This window comes from Heliconius melpomene, chromosome 19, assembly GCF_056956725.1.
Source record: "Heliconius melpomene rosina isolate 202511_hmr_F chromosome 19, ASM5695672v1, whole genome shotgun sequence".
Classification (NCBI taxonomy): domain Eukaryota; kingdom Metazoa; phylum Arthropoda; class Insecta; order Lepidoptera; family Nymphalidae; genus Heliconius; species Heliconius melpomene.
In genome coordinates, this window is record NC_140407.1 from 4,521,091 (window position 1) to 4,535,349 (window position 14,259).

Sequence of the window (14,259 nt, forward strand, 5' to 3'; positions counted from 1 at the left end):
TTTGGGAAATCGGTAGCTTTTATTACACGTTTTCAAAACTTCTCTGACAGCAAAAAATGCGAGCTCAAACTTGTATCATAGCATTAGTTTTAAATTAGTTTTGGTTTATTATATGGAAAAAAAGAAAAAAATGTCGATCAAAGCGACATATTCAGAATAGAGCAACCATTTTTTACTTTTCACCCATTTTGGAGAAAAGCTTGGTAGCGTTTTTTTATTATTTTATTTATTATTATTTTTTTAACTTTTCTCTGTATATTATATAGCAGCGTATTTAGGGAGGACCTAGTGTTAAAATACTCCAATGTCAACTTTCCTTTCAATTTCGAAACATGCTGTGTGGTAGAATTCAAGCATTTTACTTTGTTACCAGAGCGAGGAAATGAGAATCATTCATTACCTCGAGTGGGAATGAAACCCATAACCTGAACAATATAAGTGAACGTTAAAAAAAAACAACTTATTTACATTTCATATGTGCATCGTAAATGCGTCAATTAAAATTTTAAAAAAATAACTTAATAATAGTAGAACTAGTTAATTGGGTGCTTGTTCCCTAATTACTTTCTGCCAAGATGATTTATTGTCTTACAACTTATTCTGAGGCCAGTCATGGTGTAGGGCGCAAGCGTGCCACTCTAAACGCGACAGATTGTGGGTTCGAATCCCATTCGAAATTAAGTATTTAATATTTTAATTTCGTCGCTCTCATAACGAGATAAAAACACTGCAATATGCGTGAAAGCTAATACTCGGCTTGCGGCCGTCGAGCGTACTGGATATATATAGGACTATATATTTAAAATAATTATCAAATTTCAGGTTAATTATTTATTAAATTAGGTACTAATTAATTCTAATTATATAGCTATAGACGTTACAATTAATGTTTTAGTAGAACAGAGTTACAGGTAAACGTGATCGTTGTGGTTTGTATTGTTACCTGGGTAAATTACTATTTTTTCTTTCTGCAGTTTCATGATGCAGTGTATCATCACTAGATTTTGTCAGGGTACTATGGAAAAAAAAAACTTTTGTGTTTGAAATAATTTTGCTGTAATTCAAACGTTTGTCCCGTAGATAGCCTTTTTAACTATAAAATAATTAGTGTGCAATTGAAATTATAGCTGAAACTAGATTTTTTAGTTAAAATTGACCGAAATGAATACCAAGCTTTCGGGCGATCATTAAAAATAATTCAAATTCAAATTCAAAATATTCTTTATTCAAATAAACTATAAAAGCACTTTTGAATCGTCGAATGTACATGTCAACAAAAAGCTACCACCGGTTCGGAAGGCAGTTCTGCTGAGAAGAGCCGTTAATAGTTAATAATATATTCTGGGTACGATCCTCATGATATATAGCTATGATGAGGACCTCCCAAGAGCATGTATGAAGAGGTTGATGACAGTGGACGAGGCGAAAGAGGTATGTAGAGACCGTAGCGTTTGGCCTCCATTCTCTCTGACTCCCCGTTAGGGATAAAGCGTGAAGCTGTGTTGCGTGCTAAATATAATTGTAAAAATCTACTTTAATGAATAATATTTTAAATTCGACTTATACAAGGAAGTAGATGTTATAAGGCATAAAAAATTCAAATCGTTGAATACCAGGCATTGTTATTCTTTTGATATAGAGTCGGTATTATAATTTTTTTTTGGTTTTAAATTAAACAAAAAGAACTAGAGCGTGGCACAATTTTCAATGATAGCAGCAAAAATAATATATATATCCTAAATAAGGTCGAAATATTATATACAACTACAAATATATAATAGTCGTCTTTGTTTGCGTGGATTTTAATAATTAAAATAGAAAATCTCGGATATTCCCATCTCGTAGCAATTTTGACTAATCTTCTAGTGTTACCTTAGTGTTTCTAAATGACCTACATGCCAAATTTCAACTTTCTAAATGCAGTGGTTTTGTCTGTAGGTTCTCTGTTAGTAACTCATTAACAAAAGAGTCGTATATATATGTATATCTATAGGTATAAAATTACAGCTGTATCTTGCACATAGCAGGGAGGTAAAGGGAACCTGGAAACATAGTGTTAACACACTCCGTTCCTATCAAATAAAAATATTTAAAAAATCCCCCCTTTCCCTCGAGTGGGAATCGAATCCACAACCGTCGCGGTCACAGTCACAAATGTAAGGCCCATTTTACTTCCGAAATAGCTTTTGTCCCTACATATATAAAGCAGTAACAACACCCACGTGTATAATTTTATAATACAATACGATTTATCTTCATGTAATTTCTTTGTGAGACAAAAGTAGGGCAAAGTATTAAAAAATTAAAAAAATAAATCAAAAAGTTTAGCAGATATTTGACGAATTTTTAAATTGCGTACTGAGTGGAATTGTTTTAAAAGATTCAACGCCGCAATATAAATATTTTTCATCCAATTTAATCCCACAGTCTAAACAATCATAAATTTTACAACTGTGGTAGCACAAGTAACTAGTGTTGAAATCTACTAAAACCTACTAAACATTTAAAACTAGGTCACTGTTGTTTTCCAGAACATCTAATCACAGATAATCCTATACAAATTAAGCCTAAACACGAACAATAACTCAAACTGTTAATTATTGTAATATAACTTTAATCCTCTAACGCAAACTTAACCCCCTAGAGGTTTTGCAGATGGGACGTGTGTATAGATTTACAATAGTGTATCTATTGGGTGGGAGTTCAAATCTGATAGATACTTATATTTTTATTATAAATATTATTATTTAGCTTCAAGCTAGCAGGGTACTCAGAACGAATCTAGTGTTTAGACACTCCGTTTTCCATATAGGCCGAACCTTTAATATTATAGAAACAGGATAGAATAGGACATATATATAAAAATTTCACTTGTCCTAAACCATTCAAGATCTGTCAGTATTTTTATTTATTTCAGAATCAAAAACATATATATACATATGTCCCACTAAAGGTATTGGAACCCGTAATCTCTTAGTTATGACACTAGCCCATTGAACACTAACACGTGCTCTCAGCCTTAGGGCAACCATTTTAAACAGATAAACAGGTAGAATGATCGGCGTATTTCTATGAACGGACAATAGGATTTTTGACCTTATTTCCTTTGGAATACAGTTCATTTTTACTATTACATATGATGTAAAGCAATCTCATAGTGCAAGAGCTAACATAAAATTTACCACGTAAATAATAATAAATCGTCTCGAGTGTAAAAGTTGAAGGACCGAAAAGATAAAGTGCATTCCTTTAAAATAATAAGTATTTCTAAATATAAAACTAACTAAAATAAACGAAAATTGAAACGTACATAGCATATTATTTAAGTAAACTCTTAGTTTTTAACCCGTGGTTTCTAGTTTTCTCTTAGTTATTTGTATTCGTCCAAAGTAATTCATATACGGTCAAATTATAACCGTGATAATACAGTACATAACCAATTACAAAAGATTTTTTCAAACCGAATGAATAGTTCCTGAGACAAGTACGTTCAACCAAACAAACTCTTCAGCTTTATAACATTGTTTATTTTTCTTTACGTTTGTATGTTTTAGCTGTATTTTTAACCGACTTCTATAAGAGGAGAGGTTATCAATTCGACTGTATTTTTTTTCACACCTATTCAAAGACACTTGTTAAATAATATATCTTGCAGAAACCAACATCACAAATTTATGTTTTTATTTCTATTTTAGTTTCAACAGATCTGGTATTCATTACTTACCAACGGAATCTAGACCAGAGTACCATATTTATATTTAGCTAGAAACTATTATAACTATGGAATTAACTTACACTAAAAGAAATATTTATATGAATTATTTCCCTGCCTACATCACAACCAGCTTTGTAACATCTCATGTAAAAAAAACTAAAAAAAAACACCAACAGACTAAAAAAAATCCATTGAAAAATACAAAAGATAAAAGGCACAGTCTCTTCGTCTACAAAGTGACAGGACCTCAATCTACAAGCCGCATTTACAATGCAATTGTGTACCAGATGGCACTGAAATCTCATAGAGCAACGCTCTGGGAATCTGTAATGTGGACTATTTGTGGTCCATTGAGTCTAGTTAAGGTGGGCTTTTAGATGACTTTGAAACTTATATACGATATACGATACGAATAACTCATGATAACAATTCATAAAGATAATATCAACACACTTTTATTGTATTCTGGACTAGACATAGCGCAGCGTTAAGTTACGCTACTAAACACATAACTTTTCGAATTCAATTTGTCCAAGCGCTCTAATCACTATAGCGTGTGTATGGCACGTTTGTTACAATTTATTTATATTGTTGACGTTTCTATTGAACGGCTTCCAAAAGGAATAGGTCCAAATCCCTTTACATTCAAATTTTTAAACGTTTTCTAATTAAATATTATTCTTTCCCAAGTGTCGGATGATATTTTAACATTTCAAATATAAAAAAAAACATATTAAAACTACTTGTAAAATATTATTTAAATAAATCCTTCACGAAACCAAGATATATTTTGCATTATAATTAATTTTGTAGTCCGAAATGTTCGTTTACAGATGATTTACGTTTATTGTTACAAAGTTTTGTATAATTTATCGTAAGAAACAGCAAACCCTTTATTGGGGACGCCACTCTCTATTTAGGGACTATGGGGGACTAATTATAATTATAATATAAATATACTTTAAGATGTAAAATGGAAAATTACGTATGAATTTAGAGAAATCTCTCTGTTAGTAATTTCTCGAATTTGGAAGGAATGGAGGAAGATCATAGTGTCAGAGTGTCTTGACACTATGATCTTCCTCCTGCTATGTGGGATGATTCAGAAACTAAACGACAAATACACATATCGAAAAGACTAAAGGCTAAGATAGCACATTATATTTAACACTTTTATGTACTTAACTCTAAGAAGTTTTTAAAGTGGCAATTGAAACTATACTTGCTCGGTCTTCTTTTGAAGTATACTTTTGGAGATAAAAGGAATAACATTCCATTTCCTTAGTGCACCTTTAAGTGCATTTCTCAAAATTTAAATCAATAAATAATATTGATAAACATAATATCAGCAGCATTTTGACAGTAATCGCGATGATTGTGGGTTCGATATCCACTCGGAGCGCGGCGTTAAGTCCCGATACTCAATACGCTGTTTTGAATTCAGTCGTAAGGTCAAGAGCGGAGAGCTTTGACACTGTTCCCTTTGCTTACTTTGCTGTATGCGGAATAAAGTAATTACTGTACCTAAAAAAATAAGAAATATTTTTTGTTTCACGCCGTATCCCGCACGTAGCAACAAGTAGGAAGCTAATCAAAAAATAAATAAACAAAAATTGTTCCAAAACTTTTCATCTCACTCTAAGCTAAAATTAAGATACCTCAACCACCTTTTATATAAATATATTCCTATCATTCCGGAAACAGGCAAGTCATTATCATAAACAAAACGCTAAAATTAACGAAATTTATCGCCATACTTAACATAAGCTGTAAAGTGAAAATAAAACACCTACCTACATTTACTCGTGGCGTTGCTCTGAAAAGGTTGAAGACCCTACCTTGTAAACATAGACTACTATTAAAATATGTTAAAATAGCATTTTATTATAGAAATATTATTATGACCCTTTTTAAATTTTATCACAGGGACTAAAAATTCTGAATCTAAAATAGTATTGAATTGTTTTAAAAGATTTTTTTCAAAAACAAAGATAAATTAAAAATATTTTCCTTTCGTTTTACCAAAATGGGGTTCAGATTAAGACAGCGTTGATGTCCTAAAACGAATTCTATTTTCAGGGTTTCTTACCTCTAAAGGAAAACGGAACCCTTATAAAGCCGTTAGTTCAAGTGAGACAAGGTTTCCAATTTTTGTACGGAACCCTCGGTAAGCGATCCCGACTCGCGCTTGCTATAAGCTAAAATGAAAATAAAGAAAATTGTCGAAGACTTTTTTTTATATTTTTAGTAATACAAACATGAAAAAAGTACCCGCATATTCTCTCTCAACTTCCACACAATTGCAAAAAGTAAATAGTCGTACATCGAAAATCTTTTGATAACTTAATAGGTGATCAAACTTTGCCCAGCTTTCAGTTAAAGCTGAAGTACGCGCCTTCCTTTGTCAAAAGGTCAAAGGTCTTGGTAAAAACGAATAATGTGCACATTCGACATTGGGTTGATCACTCAACTGAAAACGAGAAGACTCGAAAAACATAGGGAAGTGAGATAGATAGTAAAAAATATAACTTTTTTATATAATATTTTTTTTTGCTTCACGCTATAACTCGTACTTAGCAGGGTAGGTAGAGGGAACCTGGGAACCTAGTGTTCCGTTGCAATTAAGACACTTCTTCTACTAGAGGCATTTTGTATTCAGTGGTGGAACTCTATAGCGAAGAAATGAAAATATTAAATATTTCAAGTAATAGTAAAATGTAATAATAAAAATGATTTAAACATAATAATTCTCCAGACTGGATATCGAACCCACAAGCATCGCTACCTTGACAAGACTATATTAATATTATGTACTATTAAAATTATGGCGCCACGGTGCCCTCAATTTTAATAGTAATTGCTTGTCTAGACAAATATATGTATAGGAATTTTATACATATCAAATATTTGTATTATTTCTTAATTTATTTATCTGGTTCCACCTTGGTTCAGTTGGTAAAAGTATGTGAGAAGAGCGTGAGTTCTATTCCTACTCTGCGACTGTAAACGCAACGGTTGTGGATTCGATTCAAGTTCGGGGAAATTAAATTTGAAATATTTTCATTTCTTCGCTGTGGTAACAAGGCAAAGCACCCCGTTGAATTCCAGCGCTCAACCAGCAATTCCTCAAGAATTCAGCAGAAAGTGGGGAATGACGTTTTAATTGGGAGCGGAGTGTCATAACTCTAGGTTATCAGGTTCCTTCCGTCTACCCTGCTATGTGCGGGATAAAGCGTAAAGTAAAAAAAAAAACAATTATTATTAACAATTTTTTTGGTATTCAAAATGGAATTGTATTACAGAGTTTTATAAAAACCTCTCTACAAAGGTGCTAACAACAAAACTTGTAACAACCGTATAGAAATTTCAACATGGCTGAATGAAAACAAATAACTTAATTGGCTGAAGCTGGTCGTAACAATGTTCACATAGAATTTCAATAGATATACAAAATAGTTTTGAATATAGGGTTAAATAATAAACATATATCTGCTGAAAATACAATATCACGAAGGAGATAATTAAAGAGAAAATAATTTTAGTCCATTTTCGCCTTTTTGTAAGCTTCTCGTATTATTCCGCAAGGCAGGGCAGCCAGAGGAAGAATCTAATGTCAAAACTCTCCGTTTTCTTCTTTGAACCCGAATTCCAGACGTTACAGTGGAAGAGAGGATGCCCTGTTTTACCAGAGCAGAAATCAATATAATCCCGTAAAACGCTACGACGTTACGATGCTAAAGAAGGAGAAATACCTACTTAATATTTTCATTTCCTCGCTCTTGTAACGAAAAAAAAGACAAAGCACAGCATTGAGTTTCATCACTCAACACGCAATGCCTCGAGAATTTGACGGAAAATGGGAAACGCAGTTCTTGTACCTCGACTCCAAAGCGAATAAGTGACAATAAAATATTAAAATATTTCATTTCCTCGACTGAGAATCGAACCCATAACCTGCCACATTTTTAATTACATGACTGTGCTACCTCGCCACTGTAACGTGGTTTTAAAAATACGATAGTCGATATTACTATTAATATTTAAATCGAGCTTTTGTCAAGAACTGTTCATAAAGTTGTAACGGGCGTAGGGGGCTCATCAATAATGTATGGCACACGTCAAATTTGTTTTACGCGTTGGAAAAATATTTATTCTTATGACACTACTATAATCAAATATTTCACGGTGTTGTACTTCGCGTTTTTAACTGTATTAGTTGCGAGTTCGATTCCTACTTATGGTAAGAATTGTATTTTAATTTATTTTTACTTATTGTATATATACATAAAATAGATAATAAAACAAATAAGAAAAGATCAAAATAAGCAAATTTCATCACGTTTCTCAATATTATTAAGTAAAACCTACAGGTGCGTGGGACCTCACGTCCCAACACGCTCTCCACTGTCACCTGACGTCCCGCCACGTGATCACACCCTCGTCAAAACATCAAGCGCATTTGGACACTTAAATATATTTGTTTTTGTTTTCTTTTTATGTTAAGAACAAAGAAATCTTCATCTGATGCGGAAAAGATTCTTCAATTTTTCAATGATTTCAGATTAATTGTGAGATTTATCTCTAAAAATACTAAAAATCGTATTTTTATCTTTTATTTTAGGCTTTTCCACTATAATTATTATATAGCAGATGTGATTGTGGGTTTGATAGTGTGAAGGAATTCATTATGTTATTTTCTCCGCTCTAGTAAGCAATTTTTAGCGTTGAGTTCCGCTAGTTTAATTTCCAAAACGCAATGTCTTGAATTCAGGCTGAGTGTTTTGGCACTTGGTTCTCTCTATTTTAAAAAAAAATTAACCAATTATTAGGGCAAATAAGGTTTTTTCTTTAATATTTACCAAAAATTATATATACCAAGATACATTCATTTATATTTTAATATATACAAATTTATTTATGTGTCACATAAATATTTACCATAAGAAATTCTGCATAAGAGAAAAATCCTTCAAGATGTCATCCCTGTCAACGACATAAACAGCATAACAACTTTGTAGTGTAAACTTATATGAAATATAAGAAAATCTAGCACAATTGTTTTATTTATCTAGAGTTCTTTACTATTTATATAATAAAACTGAAGAGTTCGTTTGGTTTGGCTTTTCTCAAGAACTACTAGAATTTCTACGAATCTGAAAATATTTTTTTGGTCGGATGGTCCGTTTATCGAGGTATATAAGCTATACACTCGTTAATTATTGTGATGTAATGCTTGATGATGAGCGTTTGACTGGTAGCGAAATGGTAGTGGGTTTAATCCCTTTTGAAGTAATTATTTTCCTTTTTACTCGCTCTTGTAAAAATGCTTATTTCATGTTCCTTACGAGGGATAAAGAACGGTGACGAACAGAACAGAGTGTCTTTACACTAAGTTCCAGTATTGCATTTCTATACCGAAAAATGAGCTGCCTCTTTTAATATGTTACCTATTAGTACTTGACATAAAATGAATAAGTCTTATCAGTTCTTAATTAAAAAACATATTTAACCTCCATCTAGTTCATAAAAACGCTATATAACTACTAATTACAGTATTCCAAAGATAATATTATTTAGAAAACAATAACATAATGTCAATTAGTAATTCATCAAGGAGGGGAGTTTGTACGCCTAGTGATTTATGGCGAGTTGATAATGAATAGATACACCCCCTTTTGTTTACCAATGACACTATAAAATAGGGTTAATTTTTAATATTATTATACATTTAGCTATTTATATTACTTTTTTTCTTTTGTATCAATCACACTGTATCCCGCAGATAGTACGGTAGGCAGAGGGAACCTAGGAAATTACTATTAAGACAACCTCTCTTCTACGTTACGTTCCTCATTTTCCGCTAAATTCTGGAGCAAGTTGATAACGAAGTAATCTTATAAGAATTATTTTTATTCTTTTGAAATTCGACTGAGCATAGGCCAAATGCTACTTAAAAGATGTTTACATTAAAAAAAGTAACTATAAATAACTTCATTCAAAATGACTGGAGAACTATTCAATTATCTGAACTGCCTCTCGCAAACAGTTTAATTATAGATCGTAGACTGATCTGACATTTAAGAAACTTTACAGGGCCCCAGCTTGAAGTGATATTTTTAATATAAAACTTGTGCGAGTTGAACATTTTGAGTTGCTAAAATTTTATTAATATCTACTCGATTTTTGTTATATCCTATAAGTAGTTTAGTGGAAAAAAGCTTGGCTAGTATACGTGATGGTTGTAAGGTCGGTTCTTACTCGAAGTAATGATGGATGGCGGAGTCCAACACCGTGAACTGTTTGCGTTTGATTTTTCTTAAAATTTTAGTTTATAAGCACGAATCTAATAAAACAGACTGTATTTACAGTACAGTATTTTTTTTAAATACTTATTTGCGGTACATAACGCCGCATTTTGTCTCACTCGAGCGGAGAAAGTGAAAATATCTAGTAAATATTTATTATAGTATAAAATGGTTAAAATTTTCCTCTTCTGGTTACACCAAAGTATAACACTGGGTTTTATCACCTCACACAAAAGGACTATAGAAGTTTATTACAGCTTTTAAGCAATTCTGTTATTTTTGTTTCTATATACAATTTCTTTCATTCGGAATTAGTAGGAATAATATTATAATTGTTGTACTAACATTCTTTTACTCTGTCCTGCATTGTTTTTTTTCATATTAAGAAATAATAAAATGCGGTGCTTAACAACGTACTGTATTCAAATAAAGGAATGTTTAAATATTTGAGTGTATTATATATGTAAATATTCTTCCGCGTAGAAACTCAGTACAGTTACTGTGCTCCCTCAGAAAATGTATAATGTTTGTTACAACGGTTTATAACCCATAAAATTATACAATTCTGCACTATTTATGTATATACAAAGTTAGAAAATTAGTAACATTTAAAATCAACTAAGCTGATTATATTCACTACAATAAAGGAAAACCTATAATGTACCAAGACCGCCCAAATTTGAGATTTGAGAGGCAGAATTCAACGCCGCATTATATAGTAAAAGCGGATAAATTAAAATAATTGCATCCCACTTAAAAGGAATCGAACTGACGACCATTGCGTCTACTACGCCACGATGGAGCTACACACACACACATAGTATGTTTATATATATATATATATATAAACATACAAACACAAACAATTACTGTTAGATCTACGTTGTAACAGTTAGGCTTGCAGCTGGCACAGTAATAAATACTCGAACGCTGTTAATCAGGAACTATAATGAACTTCGGTTATATGAAATACGATGAAGGAATAACCATATATCATTATATGTAAGCGATCTTAGTAAAGATTAATTAATAAGAACGGCGTAGAGTTCCAACTCATCACTTAGAACCTAGTGCTAAAAGACTCCATTTCCCTCTTTAATTTGAGAGGCCGAACTCTGCGCTCTAATTTCTATAGCACAATGGAAATAGGATTTTATTTATAAACGTACACTAACGTAAATTAATTATTATTTTTACCACATTGCTGTATAACTAAAGGGAACCTTGTGTTAGGTTAGTTTATTCTCCCATTTTCCGTAATTTTTTGAGACATGTTAAAAATATTTTTCCGTTTCATTAATCCCTACTTTCATTATCATTCCATGGAATCTATCATCATCATCATCAACGCGTTTCAAGTAAGACGCCCATTGAGTCTCGACGGCCTCAGATATGCTTAAAAAGTTTATATAATGCTGATAGACCTCTATTAAGTACCTTATATATACATTAGGTAGATAGTAAGTAAGCCTCATATAAGTTTACATAGCCTAAACTTTAACCGGAAATACTTCCTCCTTCACGCAATAAATATTCCATGTTTGTCAGTTTTAGTACCAACCTGTAATGAGCTCAGGAACGAAGATTATAACTTACATAAGCTTATACCTGGAATTTCACCTGTATGGTCGTTGCGTAATTGTTTTTCTATATCCAGCATATAGCAGGGTAGGCAAAGGGAACCTGGAAATATCGTATTAGACACTTCGTTCCCATTAAGATACTGCCGTTTTCCACTTTCCGCCCGAATTCCGGAACATTGTGTGTTGATTGGCGGAACTTATATAGGAATTACAAGTTTCCACGAATGGGAATCGAATCCACAACATGTCACGTTTACAGTCGCACGTCTGTGCCCCTTCGCCTAGCCTAAAATAAGTTGAATATATGAAGTTACGAAGTCAAAATACATAAAAACCTTATCACAAATGGTTGAGCCAAGAAGGGAATGTAGAGGCAAACATAATAGAATTTCATATATAAATAAATATATATTAACATAAATTCCAGTCACCTTAACCTGTCTCGCTACTGATAAATTTAGCTTGCACAAAATTTATTACACATTACAAAACTACGCTAGAATACAAATGCTGGATTAGATTTTCGCTTTCTACCTTTGTTAGAGGGTAAATTACGAGAGGATAAAAAAAACTAAATTATTTTTTAGGTAGGGAACCTAATGTTAAGTCACTCTGTTCTCCACTTTCCGCTCTATTTATCATCATATTTTATTTTAAATATCGAAGTAAAATAATATCTCTTGGTTTCTACAAAACGTATTAGAAGAACGTATTAAAAGAAAGTATTAGAATGACTATAAGAGCATTACAACATTAGTGAATGAAAAAGGTTTGACAGGAAAATGGACAAAGGAATCGTGACTTTGATCTTTGGATTATTTGACGTTTCGCAACATGCAGCTTTTTTATCTCCGAATTTACTACTTTTTTATATTTTAATGTCTTTATATAGTAATATGAAATTTGCATTATAAAAGTAAAGTAGTTTCACGTTCGTAGGTTCTATTCCCACTTGAGGCAATAAGTTTCCATTTTCTCACTCTGTAACTCCGCGACTTAACATGCTAATGTTTCGACGATGTATCTTAATCCTAGGTTCCCTTTTTGATAAAATTATTAAAATACATTAAAATTATTTCAAATTCCTTGGTATGTCAAATGAAGAAAAAAGTGAAGAACACAAGCAATGATGTAGATGTCCATTTGTATCTTTGGTTGTTCTACCACAAGTTGGTGCCAACCCACAACCAACGAGTTTCCAGTACACTCACTGCACCATGATGACCTCATATTCTAATGCATTCGTTTATCCCCTCCCGCGGGATAGTTGAACTAGGTAGCTTGTAGCAACTGACTTGAACGATCCCACGGGATGCAATGGAATATTAATATTATATAAGCGTTGCCTCAATTAACGGAATAAATACAAAAAGCTAATCTTTCCGTTTTTTCTCGCATATAAGGGTAGGTAGAATGATTTTCGTGTTAAGTGGTGGAACTCAGCGCCGCAAAAGGTTAAGTTTTTTGACTAAAACAGCTTAAATATCGTCACATGATTATAATATTTTTTTTTGTAAAAGTCTTCTATCCACATTTTAGATAATATAACAAACACTATTCTTTACTTATTTCTATTAAAGTTATTGAAGATTATAAAAAAATATATATAAATTGGATATGAAAATATATTTTTTTAATTCAATTTATAATTTTATAGGCGTATGTACATTTTAAATTAAACAAAAAGTTGCGATGTTAGAAACATTCATCGAAAACAATTTTTAGGAAACAACAGGAAGTTTCCTATTGTAGAATTGTAATTGCTGGAAATATAAATATTAAATATTTCCTCGAGTGGGAATCGAAGCTACAACCACCCCCACTTTTGTGTTCACATAATATAAAATTCTTCCGTTACTCAGTGACTGACAGACACCGCACATCTAAAACTACGCAGTGTAGAATGCAGAAATTTTGCATGTAGCGTAAATGGAAAATTTAACCTTGGAGCGTCTAGGGAGCTATAAAAATTCCCCACAGGAAACTAGAATAAATGGAATTTTATACTTTGTGGTCTACGTAAATGCAAATAAATATAATAAACGAAAAGTAATATGTTTAAAAGTTAAAATATCACATAGACAAAAGTTAGACTATTAAATTGTTTTAAATAATAATTATTATGTTATATATTAATAATATAATATATAAAAATAAAATACAAACATGAATACTTACACAAATTTAACTAAAAAAAGGCACAATACACTCAACTTTTAGCTTAAGCACTAAATTAAAAAACTATATTTTACGTAAAAATTTACCAAAATCACTTTTAATCACTTAAATTAAACTTTCACTTAATATAAAGGTTTACTCAGCTTCGATATATTACGATAGGTGAAGCTGAAGCGTGAATACGTCCTCTCTCTATGGAGGTAAAGTCGTTACTGGGGTAGGAAGTCTGATATGAGCTTTTTCAGGCGCGAAAAGCTCAATCTGCCATTCGCGTCTGAAAAAGCTATTGGTATTAATTTTAAGTAATTTGCTAAGCTTTGTGGTAAGAGAGGTAGACCTTCGAAAACACAGTATGAAAGATACTGGAGGAAGGTCACGTAAAAAGCATGAGGACCCCCCGGAAGGCATGTATGAAGAGGTTGATGACAGTATTCGAAGCGAAAGAGGTAGGTAGAGATCGTAGCATTTGGCGCTCTGT

General features: G+C 32.1%; 1 protein-coding gene across 1 annotated transcript in view; it reads right to left on the bottom strand.

Moving 5' to 3' along the window:
- LOC146528432 (putative G-protein coupled receptor No18) overlaps nucleotides 1-13,965 on the bottom strand; it is a 35,755-nt gene extending 21,790 nt beyond the window's left edge. Inside the window, exon 1 of the mRNA XM_085203570.1 lies at nucleotides 13,782-13,965. The gene's annotated coding sequence lies outside the window, so the exon portion shown is untranslated. The remainder of the gene's footprint in view (nucleotides 1-13,781) is intronic.
- Nucleotides 13,966-14,259: the final 294 nt, after the last annotated feature.